At 31.2% G+C, this 10074-nt stretch overlaps 1 protein-coding gene across 1 annotated transcript in view; it reads left to right on the top strand.

Moving 5' to 3' along the window:
* Positions 1-635: 635 nt before the first annotated feature.
* LOC145311677 (peptide methionine sulfoxide reductase MsrB-like) overlaps positions 636-10074 on the top strand; it is a 52513-nt gene continuing 43074 nt past the window's right edge. The window contains exon 1 of the mRNA XM_080150643.1: positions 636-776. The gene's annotated coding sequence lies outside the window, so the exon portion shown is untranslated. The remainder of the gene's footprint in view (positions 777-10074) is intronic.

The following is a 10074-nucleotide window of genomic DNA, read 5'->3' as shown; positions in this document are numbered from 1 at the left end:
TTCCCCATGTTTCTTTATACCCACTTCTCTATTCATAAAGTCAGCTTCAAAAAGCACGAATTTGTAGAAATTTTCTGATAACGCTGATTAGTTGAATTTTAAGTTAAGATTTGTATTTAGTTTTATTTGGTGCAGCAGTAACAAACTAAAGAGAACATTCAAATAAACTGGAAAATAAGTCAATTTGTTGCTATACTTTGAATTTGAAAACTCCGTTGAACAAAACAGTAATAGTTATTTCTCGCATCGTATTATAAACAGCTTTTCGCGGCCTTCGGCACCTCGTGGTTAAAAAAACTGGTTTTAATCTTATGATTGTACATTTTTTTATTCGTAAAAAGCTGGATATAATACGATGCTAGACATAGTTTTTTCGTATGGATGAGAACCGGTTCCTATCCACCGGATTCGAATGAATACGAGAAAGTCTTAATTTACTTAAATGCAACGATAAAAGTACAGACAGGCCATAGTTATATAATAGTCTTTGAAGAAAAAGTATCAAACTGTCGTTATGGAAAAAAATATATCATTTTTTGGCGTTGTTAACAATAAGTGTTAAATTCTTACAAAACTGTGCTATGTTTACATTGAAAATCAGTCTGCTAAACTTGCAAACAAATACATACACGTATAGAAAACATTAAATAATAAATATTGTAATTTTTGTGAATTATATTATTAAAGAATTTAATCTTGACAGTTTATAAACAGAAATGAGTTAATATTTGTGAGTTGTCATTATTGCTGTGATCAAAATTCAACCAATATTTCAGGTAAATTTCAGGTTTCTAAAAAGAAAAAAATCAATCGTTTTTCAGAGCTTAATATGCAATAACTTTTTAAAAAACGATGCTTTAAAGATTTCATACGGTCAGAGTTATTTAGTGTCTGAAGAGATGTTCGAGATTACTTTTAAATGGCCTAAAATCATAAACCACTCATCAATTTCTAGTCTTCTCTCTCTGTATTTAAAGCTGAGATAATAGGGAAGTTCATGCCCCATTCCTAAGCTATCAAAACATTAAGGATTTGAACCCAAAATAAATTTATAATAGTTATTTATCACTTCCTATTGTAGACGGCTTTCCGCGGATATTAAACTAAAAAATTATAAGATTAAAGCCAGTTTTGTTATCTCCTAAAGGCTAAAGGTTTTGGTGTAACAAAACTGGTACTGATTTTATGATTTTTATTTAATGGTCATGGAAAATTGTCTGTCATACAATGATATACATGATTTTTCAGTATGACTGAAAACCGGTTCTAATCCAGTGGATAATATTCGGTTTCAAAGCCCTACTGAAAAACTTTTTATTTTCTATTTCAAAGATAGGTATATTCAGATTTAATCTTTTACAGACTAAGAATAGATTAAAGTTACAAAGTACTACTGCTGCTTTAAAAAATATTTAATGGCTGAATGTAAAATCTACATGCGGTGCTTAATTTAAATAAAATCTCTGTTTGAATTGGCCTAAATATAAAACATCAAGGTCTAAATATATAAAACAAATCATAACAAGTATGGTAACTTCATAAAAAGTGGAAGAAATGAAAAAAATATGTTTCCTGTAGATGAAATTAGTTTACAAATACTACTTTTGACTCTTTAGTAGGATATTTATTCAGTCAATTGACTTTCCGGGGTTAATTTAATTTAACATGCTAGGATAAAAAATAAAAAATATTACATCAGCTTCAACATTGATTTTGAATATGCTAAATACTGGAAATTTAATTAATTTACACCCAAACCTATCTTCCTAATATTTGCAAGCTACCAATTCTTTCGAATGTAAAAATAGGAGGTAGTTTAAATACGGCTACTGTCATATCCTTGGACAAATACAGAATATTAATTTAGCTGCTTAAACATTTGCAGACAGATTTATCAACAACGAGTAGCTCTGATTTTAATAAATATACTCCTGATTTCGTGCTGCAGCATTAATCATGCTAAAATTAACTTTTTATTTACCTTCGCTTTATTTTCTTTAGATCATATGATACTGGTGCACTTTAACTTTTACGCTTCAACAAAGAGAGAAGCTACTCTTCAATTCATAAACTCCAAAAACACCTTAAAGAACACAAAAACATTTCTCTTTGAATCAACAAAATATTGAAATTGCCACTAATAGTAGTTTTGGGTGTTAACCCTTACAGATCGGGGGGAGGGGGGGGGGGGCTAAATCAGCTAAATCAGCCCCCCGGGCCCCCCCTCTCTAGTTTTTTCAATGTCATTTTTTTTTAGGTAAGATAGAGAGCTGTGACTTCATGACTTTTAAAGTTTAGTAATAATACGTCGGCAAGAGTTGATTTTATAAGGATATCTGGTCTGTGTCGGTCGTGGTGTCCGATGAAAGACGGTTAGATAGTACTAAAATTAGAAAAAAATTCTAAATAAATCTTAGTTTCTACATTATGACTTTTGTGAGTGACTTAATTTTTTTTTTGGTGAATACTTAGATATCAATGAACATCTGAGAAAAGTAGTGTTATGACCGATTGACCGTTTGACCACTCCCTGACCGATTTTATGGCCGATTTTTTGTCTATCTTTTACTATAGACTAGACATATATCAAGAATATCGTGGTTTCTATTACAGCTAGAGACCTATAATTTTTTTGTAAATTCTTGAGCAATAATGAACTTCCGTGAATAGTAAAGTCATGACCGTTTGACCACTCCATGACCGATTTTTGACCGATTTTCTATCTGTAATTTTGCCAGCTGCCAAATTTCAAAACAGTTCTAGACCAGCCAATTTTTGTAACTAGTCTTTTATTTTGATAAGAAACAGATAAAAATAATAATTGGCGCCGCCAACCGCCGTAACCGCCGAAAATAGCGGTTTCCGTTATTTGCCGTTGTTAGGCGATGGCAAGAAAAAGTATTTTTTCTTGTTATGAAAAAAAGGTTCGTCCTAAAATTTAGTTATCCTAGCTTTAAAATTAGCCGCTTTACAGCTGTTTTAATATTTAGCGACTGGCCGCTAAAAAGCGGCTAAGGAGCGGTATGACGAGAAAAAGTAATTTTCTCTAAAAATATACATGAACCACTAGAAAAAAATGTACGTTTTTATCTGTAACAGGAGCCGAGATAGAGCCCCCCCCCCCCCCCCCCCGATCTATTAAGGTGGGAATTGGGGCCCGATCTGAAAGGGTTAAATAATTACATCTCGATATTTCTTTCAATGATTGTGCAATTTTTGATGAGTCTCCCAATTAATTGATCGCTAGATATTTACAATTGTTCTTTTCTTAATTATATAAAAATTTTAATTCTATAAATCAAAGTCTTACTCTTATCTGAATACTTATGTTTTAAAATTCTAAGGGGTTAATTTGTCAAAAAAGATAAGACAAATAAAAATATTTTTTTTATGTAATGTGAGAAACAAAATTGGAATTGTTTTAATGGCAGAGGGGACACAATGGTACATAGCGTTTCTATTAATTTTAACATACCTGTTTTTAATATTCTTTGCTTAAACCATTTTTAATGATATATTTAATATTTTTTACTGTTAATGTTTGTCATCCTTGTACTTTAAGAGAGTTATTATTTTCTTTTATCCATACAAGATTTCCATTTTTAGATATGGATTAAAATACTTAGCTTCCGTCTTATATTATTTGTATCCACCCAAAAAGAAAATATTCTATTCAAATATAAAATGTTGTAATCCTGTTGTAGAATATGGAAATAATGTTGAATATATATCCACCTATATAATATATATACCTTTACATTTAAATATTTATTCCAATACGAAATAATATACAAACATAGTTAAAACATAATAATAATAAAAAGATAAAATTAAGACATAAATCGATCCACATAGAACGAATAAAAGAAACAATGTGTATGTTAGGCTTAGTTTGATATGAAATTAATAAAATCATATATTATATTGTTATTCAAGCCAGCATTATGAAGGAGTTTACAAGTAAATTGAGATAAAAGAATAGAGTGTGCATAGAAATTGTTGTCATCCCACTTAATGAAATCGTCCTCTATGCTTATTTTTAAAGATCTATCTTTTGCAACTAAAATTAAATGGGATAATTGTAGATAGAAATCGTTTGAAAAGCCTTCATAAAACATATTGTATAAGTAAAAGTTTTCTTTTAAAAAGATGAATTCTGGCTTACTATCATTTAGAACATAATCTAGAAATAATGCAAGTTTATGTATAAAATAGGTAGGAAACACACAGAAATAGAGGGCATGTTCTGTTGAACTTATTATATTACATTTTGAACATAAATTTGAATCAGTTAATTTAAATTTATATAGTTTATTTTTACTATTTAATGTTCTGTTCATTTGTTCAAGGATAAAATTTTTATAATATAAAATAATTGGCATGCTAAATATTTTTTTTAACGACATAGAAAGCATTTCTTTGTCTGGAATATATAACTTATCACTCACTCTAGTTTTTAGTGCAGGTAGCTCACATGAGTTTTTATTTCTATGAATTAGTTTAAAATGGAGAGAAAATACAGATTTGTTCTTTAAAAAAACTGTTCCAATTGGAATCAAAAGTTGCTTTGCTCTCTTCATGCTAAACACACAATCTCTAGGAAAAGCTGTTTTTGTTGACTCTACTAGTTTACTCAATTTATTTATTAAAGAAACATCTCTAATTATATTCGATAGATCAGATTTTATGCATGGCAAAAACAATACTTTTTCATCAATTTTTCTTGTTTCAAATATGGAAGCGATGGTTAGCTTCTTAGTTTTAAGTAATATATTTTCATCGTGTTTATTAAAAGGTGTTGAAATATTAGCAAAATTGGATGAAATAATGGGGGATTGGAAAAACGTGGATGGTTCATGTTCTAAATCATAAAAAAACTCACTTAGCTTATGAAAATAATTACCACCTGCACATGGATAAAGACTCTTAAAGAAATTTTGATGCTCAATTATTGTTTTATAACTAAATGTAGGTAACATTGCTTGAATGTTTAGATGTTTATGTTCTAAAATTAAGCTAATGGTAGTATCATTATGTTGGGAAGAAAATCTTAGACAATTCATAAAACTATTTAACCATATTGAAAATGCTTGGGTGTCAGGTTTTAGAAAGTTCAAACCACCCTGAGTGAAATCTTGTTCTATACGATTTTGTGAAATTTTATATCTGTATGATATTTTTCCATCAGGATTTCTACTAGACCATAAAAACTTTGAAATAATTTTCCAAATTGATTTACAATATTTCTCGTCAGGGGGATAAATTCTGTATACATGGTAAGCACAGGCTGATAATAAATGGCTACAAAGATTGCGTCTTTTAATCAAATTATAACTGCTTTTTAGAGGAATTGACTTTGCTTTTTTTTCAAGTTTACTACATAATTCATCATAAGTATGAATTCTTGCTAAATTTTGATTAAAGGAGAGGTAAATTCCAAGATGTTTAAGTTTGTCGACAATTTTCCCTATAGAAGCAAGATCGGGGGGGAAGGTGCCATGGGTTAAAATTTTTGTCTTACTAAAGTTTATATGAAGCCCGATACCTTTCTCAAGTTTGTGCAATAACTGTTTTAAATCATTAACATCCTTATTTGTCTTCAATTGAGAAATTAAAATAGAATCATCAGCAAAACTTTTAGGTTTGGTATGTTTCTTTCCAATCTTATAGAAAATATGCTTTAATTTTTCGCTGATTAAGCATCTTATAAATATATGGTTTGTAATTATAAATTTACTTCCACTGGGTGGGTCACCTTGAGCTGACCCCCTTTTTAACTTGTAGAATTTGGAGAATGTTCCTTTTATAGCTGCTCTAAATCTACCGTTATTTGTAAGTTGATTAAACGTTTTTGCAAAACTACCATTGGGAAATATATGCAATAAGATTGAGTCAATAACTGAGGGTAAAATTGTGTCAAAGGCACGTGACCAATCAAGTGCAATGATTTGAGCATTGTCCTTCTTTTTAACAATGTGGTTTATGGCGGCTGTAATGTTAATTGATGCATTGGACATTGTTCTGTTAGGAACAAAGCCAAATTGTTGACTATGAATAATTTTATGAAGATGGACATTAAGTTTTTTATTCAGTGCCTTAGACAGAATTTTATACACAGTTTCCAATAACGCTATGCCACGATAGTCGTCAGGTGACAAAAGGTCACTATTTTTCTTGGCAATGAAAATTATATTTCTATCTTTTATGAATTTAAAGGGGCTTTGATCAATGTCGATATTGTATAAGTTATTCAAAGCTCTTGTTATAAAATTTGGAAAAATATTAATTAAGAACTCAAATAGAATTTTTGTTTCTGAAGTAATTCCTGGGGCAGAACAGTTTTTCATAGACTTAATTATATTCTTAAACTCAATAGATGTAGAATAAGGAGAAGTAAGACTTTTAATTTGCGGAAATATTTCATCTAATGTCAAATCATAGTCCTCTAGTAAACCCTTTAATTCAGAGGGGGGGATGTTTTCAGGGGACACAATTTTGGCATGATTTTCTGCAAATATATTTGCTAGTTTATGGGGACATGTTACTGTATTACCATCAATTTTTAATTTGTAATTCTGCTTCTTAAGATTTGGAATATGTTTAAATGTATAGCTATTGTTTGCCCCATCAACTTTTAATCTTTGCATATATTTAAATTCCGCTTGTGTAAAAACTAGACCTTTGAAATAATCTTGTTGGGTTTTTACTAGATTTTGGATTTGATTTAATGTATCTCTGGAGTTATATCTACTTAAATTTTCATACAACATGTTAACTTGCTTGTTAAATTCTTGTGTTTTATGAAAATTTTTCAGTTTATATTTAGAGAAAAAACGATCATGTTCATTTTTAAGATGCTTCAGAAGTTTAAAAAAAGCAGTTGTATCTTTATACTCGAGGCTATTAAATGACATTTCATTATCTAAGCAAGTTGGGTTTTCAACATAAAATTCTTTAGACTTTAATAAAATGCCGGGATCTGCGTAATCGAACAAAAATTCAGTAGCTTTTTTTTCTAGCATAGAGGTAAAGTCCTTATTTCGAAATAAATAATTTTTCCATTTAGGAGATGTATATACGTATGGTTTTTTAAAGCTAACTGTCGCATGCATGTGGTCACTAAAGCTATTGTGCTCAAATCTTATGGAAGTAAAACCATCGAAATTGACAAAAAAATGATCTATATTGCTAGTATGTAATTTTTTATTTCGAATAGTGGACCAAGTATATGCATGATTACTGCCTAATTTGTCTGCTAGATCAAACAAGTTAAATTTGCTTAGAAATTTTTGTAACCGCTTAGCTTTACAAGAATGGTGAGGTGAATCAAATGATATATTGAAATCACCATATATGCAAAAATTGCTTATATTATTGTTTACAATGAATTTTTCGATTTCAGAAAGAACAGTAAAACACTCCAATATGTCGCATGGGAGATACACTATAATGTTCTCAATATATTTTTCTTTTATCTTCAGTCTAATGTAACATGCATGTTTTGATGAAATTACTTTAAAATTTTCAGTTTCCAAGCTATTATGAGAATATAATAGTATCCCTCCTTTTCCTCCTGACGTTTCCCCGATGTAACTACAATTATTTGGGAGATTTGGGGTATTTTTGCTAGGTTTTAATTTTGTTTCTAAGAGAGCATATAAGGAAGGTATGCCATTATTGGAGTATTCCAGTTCTTTGATTTTGTGTGAAATCCTATTTAGTCTATGCCTTTTGCTGTTACTTGAGAGGAGCCCTAGACCACGACAGTTAACAAATCTTATGTTAAAAGAGGAGTCAAATTGCATTCTAATCTTAACTTAAAACTAATAATATAACTATATAATAATAAGAAGAAGGGGGGGGGGGGAAGAAACAAACAATGAGTGTTCCTATAAAAAAGGGAATCAAAAGCCAAACTTTTGAAATTCTTAGTCCAAATTTAAATATGAGAATTGGCTTTGGACAACAGCCAAAAATTTAAAGGCAAATCAATGAAAGATTCTCCTAAAAATGCAACTTATGTAAAAACATATTCTACATTTTAAATCATCATATTACACATTGTAGCTATTATAAGTTAGGCCTGGATTTTGCTGTTGGTTGTAGGTTTGTTGGTGTGTCTGGAAGTTGCTGTGGTTGTATCCCTGCGGGGCTATGCCAGTGTGTAGGTGGACTGGTGCTAGACTGGGGTGCTGTGTTACTGTAGGAACGCTTGTGATAGGATATAATTGTTGGAGGGGAGGGGGGGATGTGGAGATGTGGGTTTGCTGTGGTGGAGAGTATAGAAAGGGGGAGGTATTGTGATGATCGTTGGAGGGAATATTGTAAAACTGTTTTTTTGTGGCATGGAGAAATGGGCTAGAAGAGGAAGAGCGTCCGCGTTTACTTTGATGAGTACTGTTGATAAAAGGGTTAGAGTTTTGATAATTGTTGATGCCGTCCACAGAATCTGAGGGAGTGTTGTGTTTGTTAGTTTTCTGTTGGATGTTCCTTTTAGGGTTGATAGAAGTGTTTGTGCGGTCTAATGACTGAATGTGTTCCATAATCTTTCCAGTCAATGTTTGAATGTGGATCTGCGCTTCCTCTGTGTTAGTGCTTTCCTGAAATATATGTCCGTTGCTTGCGCTGTCTGGGTTGATAGTTCGACTCTCTATATACTTGCTCCATGGTCCATTCTCAGTAACTTTAACAGAATATAGTGGGATTATGGATTTGTCTTTTGCCATAGAGAAATTCATAATAGAATAGGCAGTAATTTCTTTGTTCTGTTTTGCCAAGCTGAGAATAGAAGAAACATCTCTGACACGTTTCTGTAGTGTTGGGAAGCCTGTTAGGGCGTATTGAACAGTTGGCATTCTCTTACCAGCCTTGTCACAAACAGATTTCAGTATTGAGATAGCTTTATCACTTGCAACTTCAGAACTGAAGTATATATTCACTGGATAAAGGGATTTCCCATTCACAACTTTAGGCTTTAATTGATATATTTTCACTATAGCCTGGCTATTACCAAACAATGCCATAATCTGTTCACTGTGGCTTCCTCCATATTTCCACGTGATTTTGTCGACATGAATGAGGTCACCTATGTTCACAATGTGTCTGGCTTTGTGGATCTTAGCAAGTTCTGGTTCAGAATTGTGAGAGTTGAGTGTGCAGTTGGGTTTGGGGGCGTCGTTGATACCTAGGATATCTTTTATTCTTTTTATGTCTGAGTGACAAGTAGAACACTTATCTGTAGATGTGTTGTTGTTGACCTTTTCTAGGGCAGTAATTCTGTCTTGGAGTAAAGATATTACCTTCAGAGCTTCTTGGAGACTTGCTCTTACTGATTTAACAGAGTCATTTTTAGGGGCAGTTTTGGTATCTTTAGACTCTGTAGTTAGTGACTCTATGTCAACATCATTAGACATATTATTTTTTTCAAGAATATTTCTTGTGATCTTATTAAACATTCTTGCTGAGGATAATTTTTAATAATATTATAAAATATGATGAAAAAATATAGAAAATTGTCTTTTATCTATGCATTGATGGTCAAATGCTTGGTTGCACTATTTTTATTTGTATCACTTAGTTAGATGAGGGTTATGCAATATTGAAAATATACTATGTTAGGAGCTATTAGATCATTATATACTTTGACATAGATCTAATTACACACTTCAAAATAAGATGTGCCTAATAATAGGAATGGGTACTCCCCCCCCCCCCATATATATTTGATTTAAAATAAATAAGTATTATGACACCCATAAAAGAGAATGTAAAATTTTATGATAAATGAATATGTAGAAAACATGAATATATTACTCACCCTGACCTTATAATTTCATGGTACTTATATCCAAACTATTGCAAATAACCAACCCTTTGATTGCACGACCATAATGTGAAAGTCCTAAATGTGCCTTGTAATAAGTTGCGCCCTGTTTTGGGCCATGGCATACCGCCTACTCTTACTATGAATGTCACGAATCTATTAAAGCAACAGAAGGTAAAACTTTTCTTGCGATTTAGCACAATTTTTCTAAAAGAGAACTATTAAATGAAATTTTAGCGTAAAGAATATTT

The sequence above is a fragment of the Acartia tonsa genome, chromosome 2 (assembly GCF_053477335.1).
Source record: "Acartia tonsa isolate MP-2025a chromosome 2, ASM5347733v1, whole genome shotgun sequence".
Taxonomy (NCBI): Eukaryota; Metazoa; Arthropoda; class Copepoda; order Calanoida; family Acartiidae; genus Acartia; species Acartia tonsa.
The sequence above is the reverse complement of the archived record's forward strand: the minus strand, read 5'-3'. Positions and strand labels throughout refer to the sequence as shown.